The sequence below is a fragment of the Ovis aries genome, chromosome 14, assembly GCF_016772045.2.
Source record: "Ovis aries strain OAR_USU_Benz2616 breed Rambouillet chromosome 14, ARS-UI_Ramb_v3.0, whole genome shotgun sequence".
Classification (NCBI taxonomy): domain Eukaryota; kingdom Metazoa; phylum Chordata; class Mammalia; order Artiodactyla; family Bovidae; genus Ovis; species Ovis aries.
Genome location: NC_056067.1, coordinates 39,301,845 through 39,320,753, shown reverse-complemented (window position 1 = coordinate 39,320,753; position 18,909 = coordinate 39,301,845). Strand labels below are relative to the sequence as shown.

The 18,909-nt window shown below is 42.3% G+C and overlaps 1 pseudogene; it reads right to left on the bottom strand.

Moving 5' to 3' along the window:
* Positions 1-16,445: 16,445 nt before the first annotated feature.
* LOC105606387 (transcription elongation factor A protein-like 8) lies at positions 16,446-17,003 on the bottom strand (annotated as a pseudogene).
* Positions 17,004-18,909: the final 1,906 nt, after the last annotated feature.

Sequence of the window (18,909 nt, the reverse complement as noted above, 5' to 3'; positions counted from 1 at the left end):
TCTAGCACAAAAACTTGGCTTGGAATCCTAATTCCATCACATGCCCGTGACATGACCTCAGACAACCAGTTACCCTTCATATCTGTCTCCCAACTTGTAATAATGGACACAAGAAGAGTACACACTACAAGGGCTGTTGAGGATTATATTCTAGATGAAGTACCTATACACAGCCTGTGAAATGGTGACCAAAATTAGCTGGTAGATGCCTTTTGCAGGGCCCACTTGCACCAGTTCCACCCTGTGCCTCTGGGTGTGTTATACTGAAGCAGCACACACATCAAGTACCTGCTGATTATACAGCCAGAGGTTGGGGGGTAGTGGCGTGTAGTGGTTAAGGGCTGGAACTCAATTGCCAGGGTCTGAATCCCAGTTACTCCACTTCCGAATTGTGTGGACCTTAGGCAATAACCTAACTCTGTGTGCTCAGTTCTCTCACCTGTCAAGTGGAATTAACAATAACTACCTCATAAAGTTACTTTGAGGAGCAAATGAGATTCATCCACTGTGCTGCACATAGAGTTCACTCACTCTCGTTGCCGTATACTAAACCACTTTGCAAATATTCTATGACTTATTTACCCTTCTACTCTTGATGGAGATTTCAGCTGTTTCCATTTGGGGGCTATCATAAATAGGACTGCTACAAAAATTCTTGTACATATCTTTTGGTGAAACCATGCATACACTTCTGGTTCAAGTGGAATTTCTGGGTCAAAGGGTATCAGTTTTAGCAGATATCGCCAATCAGTTTTCCAAAGTGGTTGTTCCAATTTAAATCCCTCTAGCAGTGTGTGAGAGCTCAGTTGCTTCACATCCTCACTAACAATTTTGTGACATCTTCATTTCAGACGTTCTAGTGGATTTATAGCACTATCACACTGTAGTTTCAATTTGCATTTTCCAGGTTATATACCTTTCCATGTGTGCATTAAACACCAAGGTCATGGATGGAGGAGCCTGGCGGTCTACAGTCCTCAGGGTCACAGTCAGACATGACTTAGTGACTAAACAACAACAACTAGCATATAGCAAGCACGCAATAAATGCTAGCTATTATTATTATTATTATTCTGTGGTCTCCAAAGCACAACTTTTCAAACAGGAACATTGGCACAGACTTCTAGAAGTTTCTAGACATTTTATACTCTCTTGACCCATTGTTTATCTTCTGTGGGTGCCTTGCCCCATGCCTCCCACTTCCCTTGACTAACTTCTCTAACAGTAATACCCCTTGTTTCTCCCTCAGTCCAGACATACAGAGTAGGAGGAACTGGAGACCAAGTGAGACTTCTGACCTCTGATATACACAGGTTCCCATCCCTGCTCAGGTGTGTCAATTCCAAAAAGACCAAAAAGAACCTTTAACTCAGAGGCTCCAGGCCACCCAGAGTCTCATCCATCTGACCTCACTTCCCTCTAGCTCCTTCCTGATGAATGGTTTTGACAACTTTCTTATGATCACGTCCAAGTCAGAAGTGAATCTTTAATGCCTACTGTTAAGATGCATCACTTGTTTCTAAGTTGCACACTTGATTCTCCTCGCATAGCCAGGATCCTGAGGGGTTTGTTAATGCATAAAGCCACATACCTCAGGGAAAAACTCCATAATGTCCCTAAAACAAGAAGATAGTTAAGCTCTACCCTCAGTTTAGGCTTTACTGCTAAGTTCCAGGAGAGAAGGAAAAAATGACATTGTATAATTGGGGGCGGAGTTGCATCTTAACAAGATTTTAGGAAAGAGTGAAAAAGGAAGGAGCTTAATAATTTCCAAATCAGGTCAAAATTTTTTGCTTATGTTCATATAAAATATTCTTCAATCTGTAACATAATGGACACGATTTTATTCTCTAAGTAGCTGGGTAAGAGGCTTCCTCTTAGATGAGACTCACCTTTCTTGGTATACCCTATGGAATAAAAGGTGGGACCCCTGCCTCCAAGGACCTTGTGAGGCAGAAATACTCTGGGTAAAATAAGAGAATAAATTTGCTACTTTGTTGAAAGGAACAGAAAGAAAGAGAAAGATGCTAAAACACACACACAAAAAAAAAAAAAACACAAAAACAAAACAAACAAAAACGGTTAGAGGCTGTTCATTGGAATAAGTCTTCAGGAAAGGTGCTTACTTCATTAAATTCATAGTGCCAAGTGAATCTTCTGTGGGAATCCATGAAGGAACTGAGATTTGTATGCAGGTCCTCCTGGGACAGAATTGAGAAAGCCTCTATACAAGAATCACAGCAAGGTAGAAGAAAAAATTAAGCAAGGGCTCTGGACTCAGCCAAGCTCAGAATAACCAACTTGTTGATTTGTGTAGGACTTCTCCAATGTTAGCACTGGAAAGCTCCCATTCCAGGAACTCCCTCTCTCCCAGGCAAACTCTAACCAGGCTGGAAAACTGAGGATTTGAATTAAGTTTACCTAAATTTCCTAAGGCCAGGGAGGTCCCAGTTCATTTAGAATGAATTAGCACGTATACTGTTCAGCTTTCGCCTTCTAAGTATGATCTCTTGCTATACAAAAACATATGCACAAAAACACAAACACCAAATGTACATGCTAAAATTAAAATCAACAACTCCTAACAAGATAAATCCCCCTTTCTGATCAATAATTTAAGTCTCTCACCATGTTACTTATGAGTTCGCACTTCACTGTGCATGGAGAAAGCTCCACCACTTTGCCTCAGCTCCTGATTTAAACACCCTAAATCAGTGGCCTTCCCTTTAGAAGACCTTCGTTCTGATCCCATACTTTTGATAGGAAGAGAACAGCAACAGAGCAAGAGCCTCCCTCTGGAATTCCTCTCATCCCCTTTTTTCTTCCCTCAACACGTATGCATGCAATATGGAAAAACTGACCTAGGAAGGACTTGTTTTCAAGAGGCTAGGCACAATGATCTCCTGAGCTAAAATTGATTATGTTTTCAATAAGTTTAACTCAGACTTTCAATTTTTGTAGTCTTAGAAACCAGGAGAAAGAATTTATTAAGAATGTGATCTCATGTCTAAATACCACTCTTAACCTAGAGTACAAATTCTAAGAGTCAAATCAGAACATTTCAGGCTAGTGGGATCAGAATAAGGCAAGATAATCGAGGTTCATTTTAAAGCAAGGCGTGCCTGGATTTTAATTACAAACCTGGCAGTAACAGGCATCTAGCCTTCATCCTATTCTCTGTGAATGAGGGGTATGAAAGAATAAGAATAAACAAGAATTTGGACCTGAACATTTGCAGCAATCTGGATGGACCTAGAGATTATCATACTGCTGCTAAGTCACTTCAGTCGTGTCCGACTCTGTGTGACCCCATAGACAGCAGCCCACCAGGCTCCCCCGTCCCTGGGATTCTCCAGGCAAGAACACTGAAGTGGGTTGCCATTTCCTTCTCCAATGCACGATAGTGAAAAGTCAAAGTGAAGTCGCTCAGTCGTGTCCAACTCTTAGCGACCCCAGGCTCCTCCATCCATGGGATTCATACTAAATGAAGTTAAATCAGACAGAGAAAGACAAGCAACAGATGATAACACTTCCAACTCTTTGCGACCCCATGGACTGTAGCCTACAACACTCCTCTGTCCATGGGATTTTCCAGGCAAGAGTACTAGAATGGGTTTCCATTTCCTTCTCCAGAGGATCTTCCCAACCCAGGGATCGAACCTGGGTCTCCCACATTGTAGGCAGATGCTTTACCATCTGAGCCACCAGGGAAGTTCATAAAATATGACACAAATGGACTTACTTACAAAATAGAAACAGACTCACAGACATAGAAAACAACCTTATGGTTGCCAAAGGGGAAAGTGAGCAAAGGGATAAATTAGGAGTTTAGGATTAACAGATACAAACTACTATATAAAACATGGTCCTACTGTACAGCATAGATAACTATACAACTATCTTATAATAAAGTATAGTGGAAAAGAATGTGAAATAGAATATATATGTATAATTGGATCACTCACCTGTACACCAGAAACAAAATACTGCAAGTTAACTGTACTTTAATTTAAAAAAGAAAGAACTTGGCCTTGAAAAACTAAAAGGATCAGGGAGTGGCCAAGTGAGATGGCTATAGGCAGAGCAAGTTTAGGAGGAGAGATCAAGAGTTCCATACAGGATATGTCAAGGAGAGAGTTCTAAACTGGAAATAGTGAGATGGCTATAGGCAGAGCAAGTTTAGGAGGAGAGATCAAGAGTTCCATACAGGATATGTCAAGGAGAGAGTTCTAAACTGGAAATATAAGTTTAGGAGTTACTGATATACAGGCAGTATCTGAAGCTGTGACCAAACAACATCACCAAGGAAGTGATGGCAGAGACAGAAATGTCTGTCTGTCCATGGGTATGCCACAGGGGTGGGCGGACCAGTATTGCCTCCACGCTCCCTCTCCCCCTGCACCTATGCTCAGTCAGTTCACACAGCAGCAGGTGCTCTTCCATGAGAAGCCAGTACTGCTGTTGGCCAAAGAATTTCAGGCTTGGAGATAAAAGATGGACTCAAGCCCAGATCTGCCACCCAAAGGTACTACCTTAGGCAAATCACTTGATTTTGATGAGCTTGTTCCTTCACCTGTAAATTGATAGACAATACTATCTCCCTATAGAAAATCTGTGAGTGTTAAGTTGAATAAAAATACTCTGTGAAATGCTTTACACTCTGCAAATTAATATTATTTATCTCATAATCTCTGATAACTGAAGGGAGAAAATGCTGTGCTTCTATTAGTGATTATATTTAAAGTTTAGGATGGTATACATCAATGTTTAAAACACATAACTCTTTAGAACATATATTTCGTCCTCAGCAACATTCAAAATACACATACCCTTTGATGCAGCAATTCCAACTGTCCTACAGAATACAGCTGCACAAGGATAAAGATAAATGTGTTAGGTGCTGGAAATAATAATAAGATATTGGAATTACCATGTATCATTAGTGGGTTGTGTAAATAAATCATTGTACATTCATACAGTAGAATATCAGGTGTTAAAGGTAAGGAGAAAATATATGTGTACTGACATGAAAAGATGCCCATGACATTTATGTAAAATAATAGCAAGCAAGTTGCAGACAATATGTATAGTATTAATCCAATTTGTTTTGCATTTTTATGTATTCATATTGCACATTTTGATACGTGCATAGTAAAAAGCTAGAAGGATACAAGCTGCACTGTTGAGCGGTCACTCCGGTCACTGTGCGTGGCTGAGGAGATCATGCCCCTCTGAGGAATGTGACTGGCACAGCAGAGAATTATTTTCACTTTCTCCTTTTGATACTTTCGAACTCTTTGAAGTTAAAAACAAACGCTGTTTTAAAGACATACCACAAACCAATCCTGGCACCCTGAGGTCCTTAGGAGGATGACTGCATACATTCAAGACCAGAAGGTCTCTGTTGGGTTACTTACTGGTCATATTTCAATTTAGCAGGCCATAGCTTTCCGTCCCACCAATGCATGGGGCACCAGTGGAAGCAGTACCCTTAGAGGAAAACACTGGAAGCAACATAGGGCCATTTTGGAAAGGAAAAAGGAAATGCAAATATATTCTGAAAACAGATGGTGTCTGGAAGAGAAAGTGTGTTTTGGCAACAAGAAAGGAAAATCACAGGGGGAAGAGAGAAACAGAGTAAAAGAGAAACAGCCAAAGGAGGTGGTAATTAAGTGCGAAGCTGAAGATTTCCAAGGGATTTTTCAGCTTTGGCAAAAGCAGGCCTCTGGACAATTCTGCTGAAGTGCATAGACACCATTTTATATTACTTTTATTTATTAGAAGTATTCCAAGAGAGTAGTAAGCCTGAACCATGATATCCTGACACTAGTTTGTCCCCAGTGTTTCCAGTATTAAAGTTTTCAAATAATGTACTTCTCAGTTACAGTTTTAAAAGGGGACCCAAAGTTAGCTCTCACTCAGTATCATTCTAATATACTTCATATAGTGTGAGACAAAGTCTTGAATCACTGCCAGTGTCGAGGGGGTTGTGTATGATCCACAGGATACCTACTTGGGCCACCTGATGCGAAGTGTCAACTCAGTGGAAAAGACTCTGATGCTGGAAAGATTGAGGGCAGGAGGAGAAGGGGATGACAGAGGATGAGATGGTTGGACGGCATTGCCAACTCAATGGACATGAGTTTGAGCAAACTCCAGGAGATAGTGAAGGACAGGGAAGCCTGGTGTGCTGCAGTCCATGCGGTCAAAAGTGTCAGACACAACTTAGCGAATGAACCACAACAATCTGTCTCACCAACTCCTAACACCATTGCTATTTTTCTCTGGGCTCTGGAGGTCCCCATAGGTCACTGGTTGGGCAGGGGGACAACCATCCATTGAGAGATGCGTGACAATCAGGAGTCATGCCACATCCCACCTCATTTATAGTATGAACAAAGGCACAAGCATCTCAAATGTCTAATAACAAAGAGATTAATTGATGGATTATTCTGCACTAAATTGCTTGATGTCACAGCTGCTCAGGATATCAAAGGGCACCCAGCAACTATGACTGTTCTAGCAGGGAACAGCTGTGAGGGCCAGAGGCCAGCTCCCCTACCCAGTGAGGGAAGGAAGTCCTTATGTCTGCATTGACCCCTCCTGCTATACCACTGACAGTTCACAGACAGGATTACAAAGAAGAGGTTTTGTAGTTGCTCCCAAATAATCTTTTAATGTCACAAAAAGCTGAGCCAAAGCCAAGAATACATTCAGTTCAGTTCAGTTCCTCAGTCGTGTCAGACTCTTTGAGACCCCATGGGCTGCAGCACACCAGGCCTCCCTGTCCATCACCAACTCCTGGAGCTTGCTCAAACTCATGTCCATTGAGTCGGTGATGCCATCCAACCATCTCATCCTCTGTCATCCCCTTCTCCTCCTGCCTTCAATCTTTTCCAGTATCTGAGTCTTTTCAAATGAGTCAGTTCTTCACATCAGGTGGCCAAAGTACTGGAGCTTCAGCTTCAGCATCAGTCCTGCCAATGAATATTTAGGACTGATTTCGTTTAGGATGGACTGGTTGGATCTCCTTGCAGTCCACAGGACTCTCAAGAGTCTTCTCCAACACCACAGTTCAAAAGCATCAATTTTTTGGCACTCAGATTTCTTTATAGTCCAAGTCTCACATATATACATGACCACTGGAAAAACCATAGCTTTGACTACATGGACCTTTGTGACAAAGTAATGTCTCTGCTTTGTAATATGCTGTCTAGGTTGGTCATAGCTTTTCTTCCAAGGAGCAAGCATCTTAAAATTTCATAACTGCAGTCACCATCTGCAGTGATTTTGGAGCCCCCAAAAATGAAGTCTCTCACTGTTTTATCTATTTGCCATGGAGTGATAGGACTGGATGCCATGATCTTAGTTTCTGAATGTTGAGCTTTAAGTCAGCTTTTTCACTCTCCTCTTTCACTTTCATCAAGAGGCTCTTTAGTTCTTCTTCACTTTCTGACATAAGGATGGTGTCATCTGCATATCTGAGGTTATTGATCTTTCTCCCAGCAATCTTAATTCCAGCTTGTATTTCATCCAGTCCAGCATTTCTCATGATGTACTCTGCATAGAAGTTAAATAAGTAGGGTGACAATATACAGCCTTGACGTACTCCTTTTCCTATTTGAAATCAGTCTGTTGTTCCATGTCCAGTTCTAACTGCTGCTTCTTGACCTACATACAGGTTTCTCAGAACGAAGGTCAGGTGGTCTGGTATTCCCATCTCTTGAGGAATTTTCCACAGTTTGTTGTAATCCACACAGTCAAAGGCTTTGGCATAGTCAATTAAGCAGAAATAGATGTTTTTCTGAACTCTTGCTTTTTCAATGATCCAGTGGATGTTGGGAATTTGATCTCTGGTTCTTCTGCCTTTTCTAAAACCAGCTTCAACATCTGGAAGTTCACAGTTCACGTATTGCTGAAGCCTGGCTTGGAGAATTTTAACCATTACTTTGCTAGCATGCGAAATAAGTGCAATTGTGCAGTAGTTTGACATTCTTTGGCATTGCCTTTCTTTAGGACTGGAATGAAAACTCACTTTTTCCAGTCCTGTGGCCATTGCTGAGTTTTCCCAATTTGCTGGCATATTGAGTGCAGCACTTTCACAGCATCATCTTTCAGGATTTGAAATCACTCAACTGGAATTCTATCACCTCCAATAGATTTGTTCGTAGTGATGCTTCCTAAGGCCCACGTGACTTTGCATCCCAGGATATTTGGCTCTAGGTGAGTGATCACACCATCGTGATTATCTGGGTTGTGAAGATCTGTTTTGTATAGTTCTTTTGTGTATTCTTGCCACCTCTTCTTAATATCTTCTGCTTCTGTTAGGTCATACCATTTCTGTCCTTTATTGAGCCCATCTTTGCATGAAAAGTTCCTTTGGTATCTCTAATTTTCTTGAAGAGTTCTCTAGTGTTTTCCTATATTTCTTTGCACTGATCACTGAGGAAATCTTTCTTGTCTCTCCTTGCTATTCTTTGGAACTCTGCATTCAGATGGGCATATCTTTCCCTTTCTCCATTGCCTTTCGCTTCTCTTCTTTTCATAGTTATTTGTAAAGCCTCCTCAGACAACCATTTGCCTTTTTGCATTTCCTTTTCTTGGGGATGTTCTTGATCCCTACCTCCTATACAATGTCATGAACCTCCATCCATAGTTCATCAGGCACTCTGTCTATCAGATCTAGTCCCTTAAATCTATTTCTCACTTCAACTGTATAGTCATAGCGGACTTGATTTAGGTCATACCTGAATGGCCTAGTGGTTTTCCCCACTTTCTTCAATTTAAGTCTGAATTTGGCAATAAGAAGTTCATGATCTGAGCCACAGTCAGCTCCCAGTCCTGTTTTTTCTGACTGTATAGAGCCTCTCCATCTTTGGTTGCAAAGAATATAATCAATTTGATTTCAGGATTGACCATCTGGTGATGTCCATGTGTAGTCTTCTCTTGTGTTGTTGGAACAGGGTGCTTGCTATGACCAATACGTTCTCTTGGCAGAACTCTATTAGCCTCTGCCCTGCTTCATTTTGTACTCCAAGGCCAAATTTGCCTGTTACTCCAGGTATTTCTTGACTTCGTACTTTTGCACTCAAGTCCCCTATAATGAAAAGGACATCTTTTATGTGTGCAAGTTCTAGAAGGTCTTGTAGTTCTTCATAGAGCCATTCAACTTCAGCTTCTTGAGCATTACTGGTCGAGGCATAGACTTAGATTACTGTGATACTGAATGGTTTGCCTTGGAAATGAACAGAGGTCATTCTGTAGTTTTTGAGATTTCATCCAAGTACTGCATTTCGGACTCTTTTATTGACTATGATGGCTACTCCATTTCTTCTAAGGGATTTCTGCCCACAGTAGCTGAGTGGCACTGGAGCTGCAGTTGCACAGCGCTGGAGCAACTGTAAGGAGATAACCCACATCCAAGGCCAGAGAAGCCCCAGCAAGATGGTAGGTACTGGCGTGGTGGCTATGCAGGGCTAGAGCGACTTTAAGGAGATACTGTATGTCCAAGGGCTAAGGAGAAGCCCCAGCAAGATGGTAGGAGGGGCGAAATCAGGTCTAGAACCAAACCCCTTACCCGCCAGAGACACTCAGAGGGCTCAAACATACCTTGTACGCACCAGGTTCCAGAGACCTCACAGAGACTGAGACAGAACTGTGTTTGAGTGTCTCCTGAGGAGGTAGGGATCAGCAGTGCACTGCTGCACGGGCAGGGCCTCTGGGTGCAGCAGACCTGGGTATGGCATAAGCCCTCTTGGAGGAGGTCGCCATTAACCCCACCACAGAGCCACCAGAATTTACACAGGTGGGAAACAAACTCTTGGCGGGCACAAACAGAACCTTGTGTGCACCAGGACCCAGGAGAAAGGAGCAGTGACCCCGCAAGAGACTGACCCAGACTTGCCCGGGAGTGTCCAGGAGTCGGTGGTGGCCTGCTGCAGGGTTGGGGGCACTGAGTGTAGCAATGTATGCATGGGATCTTTTGAAGGAGATCGCCATTATCTTCATTACCTCCACCATAGTTTGGCCCCAGGTCAAATAACAGGGAGAGAACACAGCCCCACCCATCAACAGAAAATTGGATTAAAGATTTATTTAGCACAGCCCCTCCATCAGAACAAGACCCAGTTTCCCCCTGTCAGTCTCTCCCATCAGGAAGCTTCCATAAGCCTCTTATCCTTGTCCATCAGAGGGCAGGCAGACTGAAAACCACAATCACAGAAAACTAACCAATCTGATCACATGGACTACAGACTCGTCTAATTCAAAGAAACTATGAGCCATGCCCTGTAGGGCCACCCAAGATGGATGGGTCATGGTGGAGAGTTCTGACAAAACGTGGTCCACTGGAGAAGGGAATGGCAAACCACTTCAGTATTCTTGCCTTGAGAACCCCATGAACAGCATGAAAAGGCAAAAAGATACAAGACTGAAAGATGAACTCTCCAGGTCGGTAGATGCCCAATATGCTACTGGAGAACAGTGAAGAAATAACTCCAGAAAGAATGAAGAGACGGAGCCAAAGCAAAATGATGGAAGTAAAGTTCGATGCTGTACAGAGCAATATTACATAGGAGCCTGGAATGTTAGGTCCATGAATCAAGGCAAATTGGAAGTGGTCAAACAGGAGATGGCAAGAGTGAACATCGACATTTTAGGAATCAGTGAAGTAAAATGGACTGGAATGGGTGAATTTAACTCAGATGACCATTATATCTACTACTGTGGGCAAGAATCCCTTAGAATAAATGGAATAGCCATCATAGTCAACAAAAGAATACATTATGAAGTCTCCAATTATCAGTTCTACCTTTGGGATAAGATGTATACCATGCACCAAAATGAAGGTCAAGAGACAAATCTTTTCAAACATATATATATATATACACACACACACACAAGTTTTTTTCTTATATATACACATAAATATATATGTATGTGTATGTGTGTTGCTTGGGGCTCAGTTCTGGACAAATAGCTTTGAAATGTCTATTAAACATCCAAACATAGATGTCAAGTAGGTGGCTGAATATATGGTCTTAAGAGTTAAGGAGAATGGTCTAGGCTGGTGACATTTATCTGGACACTGCAGTAAGCAGAACAATGTTCTTACAAAGATGTCTATGACCTAATCCTTTAAAGTTGTGAAAATATTGTCTTACATGGCAAAAAAAAGACTTTGCAAATGTGGTTAGGGTATGGACCTTGGGGTGGGGAGATTATCCTGGATTATGTGAGTGGACCCAATCTTATCAGATGGGACCTTAAAAGCAGAGAGTTCTTCTCAGCTATGGTGAGAGAGAGCTGACAAAGGAAGAAGGTTCAGAGATATAAGATTCTGATAAAGAATAAAACAAGCTAAGGAAAGTAGATTCCATCCTGAAGGAAATCAGTCCTGAATGTTCATTGAAAGGACTGATGCTGAAGCTGAAACTCCAATACTTTGGCAACCTGATGCAAAGAATTGACTCATTGGAAAAGACCCTGATGCTGGGAAAGATTGAAGGTGGGAGGAGAAGGGGACGACAGAAGATGAGATGGTTGGATGGTAGCACGAACTCAATGGGCACGAGTTTGAGTAAGCTCCAGGAGCTGGTGATGGACAGGGAGGCCTGGCATGCTGCAGTCCATGGGGTCGCAAAGAGTTGAACACGACTGAGTGACTGAACTGAACTGAACTGAAGGAATGTAGAAGGCCTCCAGAAGATGGAAAAGACAGAGAAATGGATTCTCCCTTGGCAACTCGAGAAAGGAACACAGCTCTGTTGACAAATTACTGTAGCCCAGTGAGACTGTGTCAAACTTCTAACCTAAAAAGCTGTAAAATAATAAATTAGTGTTGTTTTAAGCCACTAAGTTTGTGGTAATTTGTTACAGCAGCAATGGAAAACTAATGCCAGCATCATCAATATATAGACGTATTTAAATCCATAGAATGGGATAGAGACAGAAAAGAGAAGAGGTCTTGGGACTGAGTTTGGTAAGTTTGAATATTAAGTCAGGGAAATGAGAAAGACCCAACTGAGCATGAGGTAGAAGAAACCATAAGAAAGGGGTATTCTAGAAGCCGAACGAAGAGTTGGTGTCACCCGTGGCTGAAGGGCCAGGTGAAATGACAGCAGAATTAGGAAACCAGACAGAAGAGGGAGAGCACATGTGCCCAGGCCAGCTGACACACAGAAGGAAAAGAGTGGACCCTGGTCCTCACCACCCAAGGCACAATGATGAGACACACACAAATGGCACCCACTCAAGAGCGACTTCCTCACACACAGGGACTCCAGTTACCAGCACACATGGCCCAACCAGAATCCTAGAACATTTCCGAAAGATCAGCACTCTTTCCCATTGTGGGAGGGAAGGTGTGAACGTCAGCAGCAAGAAGAGAGAGGAACAGGAAGACTTTCAACTTTGGCTTACAGACCTACACTGTTGTCTCTCCTTTTACCATATGATATAGTCTGAGATGTCCAAGGCCCTAACTTGTGAAATGGCACATACTCCAAGTCCAAGAAAGTTACCATTTCATCTCAAGAGCAGTAAAAAGTGTTTCCTTAGGAAAAAATATGAGGTCATCAAAATAAAAATGCACAGTCTTCCAGGACCTCACATTCCATGTCAGTCATAGCCTCAGAACAACCTTTTATGTTTTCCCTTCCTTTGCCCCAAAATTCATGTTAGTTACAGATCTACAAAAGAATGAATGAAATCATGCATGAAGGACCCTTGTAGCCTGTGACAAATATAGCCCATGTAACACTGCCTCATGCTGACTCATAAAGACTTGTTCAGCTGTTGGTCTTCTCCACTGGACTGAGAAGTCCTCAAAGAGGTGAGACTGTGCCCTTTCATCACTGAATAGTAAAAACAATAATCCATTAACTTCCCATTCATTGAACTAGTAATACGTGTCAGACACAATGCTAATTGTTTCCAGGCATTTAACCCTGACTTCCCTGGTGTCTCAGTCGGTAAAGCATCTCCCTATGATGCAGGAGACCCAGTTTCAGTCCCTAGGTCAGGAAGATCTCTTGGAGAAGGAAATGGCAACCCACTCCAGTATTCTTACCTGGAAAATCCCATGGATGGAAGAGCCTGATAGGCTACAGTTCATGGGGTCGCAAAGAGTCGGACACAACTGAGTGACTTCACTTTTACTTTCAACCTTCACGCAAACCTAGGAGATGGTACTATTTAGTTATTTCTCAAAAAGAAACTTGAGATTCAGAAATGTTAAGAAACTCACGTAATAGTCAAACTAACTGAGAGAGTGACAGAGTTATCCAATGCCAAGTTCTGTGCTGAATAAGGCCACCTCCAAATATACTCACATCCTAATTCCTGGAATGCATGAATTACCTTCTATTAAAAGTATGATTTTGCAAGTATGAATAAGGATTTTAAGGTGAGGAGATTATGCTGGACTATCCAGGGCTCAATGTAATCACAAGAATCCTTGTAAGAGGGAAAGAGGAGATCATATTGAAGAGCAGGAGATGTGACAACAGAAACACGAGGTGAAGCGATTGGAGGCAGGAGCCACGAACCAGGGAACGCAGGCAGCCTCTAGAAACTGGACAAGACGAAGAAACAGACTTTTCCCTAGAGCCTTGAGAAGGACCCACCTGCCAACACCTTGCTGTTAGATTTCTGACCTCCAGAACAGGAAGATAGTAAATTTGTGCTTACGACACTAAGAACTGACACAGCGCTCTGTGCCTCTGTCCTTGTACGTCCCATCATCCTCATGACCTAAGGGAGTCAAAGGATGTTTGCTAAGTCCATTACAAATGAGAAAGAGATCTTCCTCTAAGATTTCTCCCACCTGGCCCAAGCCAAACTCCTGACCAGGAGAATAAAGCCTTCCTCAAACAGAGGCAGGTAGAAGCAGCCCAAGTATGTCTGGGGAGATACTATGTGGTTTTCTAATTGCTAAGTTGAATGGGTAAGCTAGTTACAGTCTGAAGCTCATGCTATGCCAGAGTGCCCTTGGAAGACAGGACAAAATGCAACCCTAATTTACAGCTATAATTTAAAGCCACGGGGGCTGGAGGGAGGTAGGAGATGAGGGGAATTGGGTATTTTTATGTTCTACTTCCTGCAACAGTCCATTAAACATCACAATGATTCAGCTAAAATTATAAGCAGCATTTGTAAAAAGATGAAATATTTTACAATCTAATTCCTTTATAAAAATTATTTCACATCAAATTAGAACAATGAATACACTTGTACATACAGCAAATGCACATAATTCTACCTTCCTATTTCTCTGAGATCATTATGGTCCATTCTTTTTTTTTTTTTTTTTCCCTGTAATAATTGCCAGTTTTATTCCTCTGGCTAAGAGATCCAGAGGTATTTTGAGGTTGACATTTTTTAATAGTTCTATCATCAAGAGTTTAGGTGCCCCCATTGACCTTATAAGCTGGCTGTAAATTATTTGATTGACTCTTAATTTAAAAAAAAAAGTTCTCTTTGTGTGTGTGATGTGTTCATTTAAAAATGCGTATAAGCAAAAAGAAAAAAAATCACACAGAAAAAAGCACAGTTAAATTTCTGATATACGCATGTATGTATACACACGTGCATACACACACAATTTGAGACTTTGTCCGCTGCGACGGCGCATGAGCGTGGCCAAGAGGAGCTACCCTGCGCCCAAGGGCAGGGGCGGCGGCCGAGAGGAGCTACCCCGCATCAAAGGCAAGGAGCAGCGGCTGCGCTTTGCTGGAGAAGCCGTGAAGAGAGACTCCACATCCAAGGTAAGAGAAACCCAAGTAAGACGGCAGACACTGAGAGAGGGGATCAGAGGGCAGATAGACTGAAACTACAATCACAGACAACTAGCCAATCTGATCACACGGACCACAGCCTTATCTAACTCAATGAAACTAAGCCATGCCAAAGGCCGGTCATGGTGGAGAGGTCTGACAGAATGTGGTCCACTGGAGAAGGGAATGGCAAACCACTTCAGTATTCTTGCCTTGAGAACCCCATGAACACTATGAAAAGGCAAAAAGATAGGACACTGAAAGATGAATTCCCCAGGTCAGTAGGTGCCCAATATGCTACTTGAGATCAGTGGAGAAATAACTCCAGAAAGAATGAAGGGATGGAGCCAAAGCAAAAACAACACCTAGTTGTGAATGGGATTGGTGACGGAAGCAGGGTTCGATGCTGTAAAGAGCAATATTGCATAGGAACCTGGAATGTTAGATCCATGAATCAAGGCAAATTGGAGGTGGTCAAACAGGAAATGACAAGAGTGAACATCGACATTCTAGGAATCAGTGAACTAAGATGGACTGGAATGGGTGAATTTAACTCAGATGACCATTATATCTACCACTGTGGGCAGGAATTGGAGAAGGCAATGGCACCCCATTCCAGTACTCTTGCCTGGAAAATCCCATGGACAGACGAACCTAGTAGGCTACAGTCCATGGGGTCACTAAGAGTCGGATACAACTGAGTGACTTCACTTTCACTTTTCTCTTTCATGCATTGGAGAAGGAAATGGCAACCCACTCCAGTGTTCTTGCCTGGAGAATCCCGGGGATGGGGGAGCCTGGTGGGCTTCCGTCTATGGGGTCGCACAGAGTCGGACACGACTGAAGCGACTTAGCAGCAGCAGCAGTGGGCAGGAATCCCTTAGAAGAAATGGAGTAGCCATCATATTCAACAAAAGAATCCGAAATGCAGTACTTGGATGCAGTCTCAAAAACGACAGAATGATCTGTCTCCAAGGCAAACCATTCAATATCACAGTAATTCAAGTCTATGCCCTGACCAGCAACACTGAAGAAGCTGAAGTTGAACAGTTCTATGAAGACCTACAAGACCTTCTAGAACTTACACACAAAAACGATGTCCTTTTTGTTATAGGGGACTGGAATGCTAAAGTAGGAAGTCAAGAAACACCTGGAGTAACAGGCAAGTTTGGCCTTGGAGTACAGAATGAAGCAGGGCAAAGGCTAATAGAGTTCTGCCAAGAGAACGCACTGGTCATAGCAAACACCCTCTTCCAACAACACAAGAGAAGACTCTACACATGGACATCACCAGATGGTCAACACCGAAATCAGATTGATTATATCCTTTGCAGCCCAAGATGGAGAAGCTCTATACAGTCAGCAAAAACAGACTGGGCTCAAATCATGAATTCCTTATTGCCAAATTCCGACTTAAATTGAAGAAAGTGGAGAAAAACCACTAGACCATTCAGGTATGTGAATATACCTGAATATGCTGCTGAACATGCTGCTCTGTAACCTGCTATGTTGGAATGAACATATTTTCATGCATATGTGTGAAATTTCCCAGTCGAAAAATAGACCTAGAGAATGTGTCAAAATACAAAGTGTAGATGCTGATAACAAGGAAAACTACCTAAAACAAAACTCCACCAGATGATTAAAAATAAAGCAAAAGTCAAAGATACATCAGGAAATGCTAACAGAAAGCAGGGGCCAGATTTTAATATTGGACAAAAAAAGAATCCAAGGCCTAAAGCACGTGGGATAAGGACAGCTGCATGATGTCCTTGCTTCCAATGCATCATCACAAACTTGCTTCTTGTTCTTCTTATTTCTTCCCTAAGCCTTTCCAACTCATCTGTTTCTCTTATCATTTCTTCAAGGTCTAAATGCTTAACAGGAGCGTCCTCTTTATACCCCTAACCAGGCTGAGTCAGCCCTCCTCTAAGGTTTCCTTCTGCTTCCTGGCTTACACCTTCTTCAGAAGGTTGAGGATTTCTTTCTGCCTCCTGTGGTACAGCTTCCAAAGGGCGGTCTTCCTCAGCCTGTGGCATGTTCTGTGGTTTTCCTTTATTTTCTTCACAAGACTTTTGCATGTTGAGTATTTTTTAATTTCCTTTTTGAATAAATTAACCCTGCAGGGATCCAGGGAATTTTCCTCCATCTTCCCTCAGTCAATTTGGGTGCCTCCCCAAAGACCAAGAGTCTGGTTCCCTTCAAGCAGGGAGTAGGTGACTCAAGTTATTTCTAAATTGTTTCTGTGTCTCTCTTGGGATCCTCAACTAGCTCTAGCCCATTCTTTAAACAAAGAAGATGGCATCTTCTCTACTGGTATTGTAAGGAGGCGGTTTTCCAAATTAATAAATTCAATGTACCTCATAGTTTAGCTCCTTTAGAAACAAAGAGCTGGAAGTCTGAACACTTGAGGCTTCACAAGTGATTCATTGTGCCATGAAGGATTATTTTCCCTTCCTGTATGCCAGTTTCTCTAGTCAGGTTAAAATCCTACACTTAGTAAAAAATCTCAAAACAGTTTTTGAGCTTTTAAGAACAAGTATTAACATAAGCAAGGGTTTCCCTGGTGGCTCAGACGGTAAAGAATCCACCTGTAATGCAGGTGACCTGGGTTCAATCCCTGGGTCGGGAAGATCCCTTGGAGAAGAAAATGGCAACCCACTCCAGTATTCCTGCCGGAGAATCCCACGGACAGAGGAGCCTGGCGGGCAATAGTCCATGGGGTCACAAAGAGTTGGACATGACTGAGTGACTATACAATATACAACAATTAACATAAACAGAGCTAAAGCAATCGTTTAGAACTGAATCTCAAATTCACAAAGGTTTGTATTCCATAATCTATTTGTAGCTGACACAGAAGGTAAAATAAATTATTGGGTAAATCTAAGGTAAAATCAGTCACTGCCTTCGGTCTGATCTTCTGACTGGACTGGCAATCACCCATAATGTTCCCAGCTTGCCTGGTTTTGCAACCCAGGTCCCCAGGGGTCCTGAGTGGCTTTAGAATCTGAATAAATCACACATCCTAAGGGTCCATTGAGACCACCAGAAACTCAATTTATTTTTGACCTGAGATAAGATTTTATTGCTTCTCAGATTAACAGTTAAAAATGGTTTGCTTTTCTGCCGCAGGGGTGTTAGTTTGATATATAAGGCAGGGAGATTATTAAATCTTTGGTGCCTTCCAAAGATGTAAATTAAACCACAGCATCTCCTTAGCCGCCTCCCCTGTATGAGCTGGAGATTTATTATTAACTTGTCACTCTCGCATGCTCATCAAAACAAGTAGCACCATGATTAATTACACCTGTTTATTTAAGGGTACCTGTCATTTCAGCTTTCTATAGACAGGATATTACAGTCTCTTGATTTCTTGGCTGAACTAGAGCTAAGGACTTTTACAGGGGAAGAGAGAATTACTGTCCTCTCCTAATCATTTCCATAAATATATTTGAAAGAAAGGTGGTCTATATGCAACTTCACAATGTTGTTTTCATTTTAAATGAAGCTGGCATAAATCACCCATTGCTTATTATATGCTTTTCATGTACAGTAATGGTACTAGGTATACCTAGTTCAAAGCAGTAAATAGTCCTTGCCCCCATGGAGTTTATAGCCTTGATATCCCCTTCCCAAGGCATTTGTCTCTCCATATTATGAAAACAGGGGAGAATAGAGCAACATTGAGAAACTGGATAAAAGGAAAGCAAAGCAAAGCAAATCCCTTCTAAGGTAAGCTTACACGAAGTGAAGTGAAAGTCGCTCAGTTGTGTCCGCCTCTTTGCAACCCCATGGATTTGGCCTGCCAGCGGGCTCCTCTGTCCATGGAATTCTCCAGGCCAGAATACTGCAATGAGTAGCTGTTTCCTTCTCCAGGAGCTCTTCCCAACCTAGAGATCAAACCCAGGTCTCCCATATTGCAGGAGGATTCTTTACCGTCTGAGCCACGAGGGAAGCTCAAGTTTGCACAAAATAGACACACAAAATTGAACCAGGATTAATAAGATACCTGCAAGGTTCATTCCCGCCTCTGGGTCCAGTGTAGGTCTGCAGGACTGAACTACATTAAAACCATGGCATTTCACCTCTTTTTTTCCCCCTCCCTATACCTGTAATATCACTCCAGTACTCT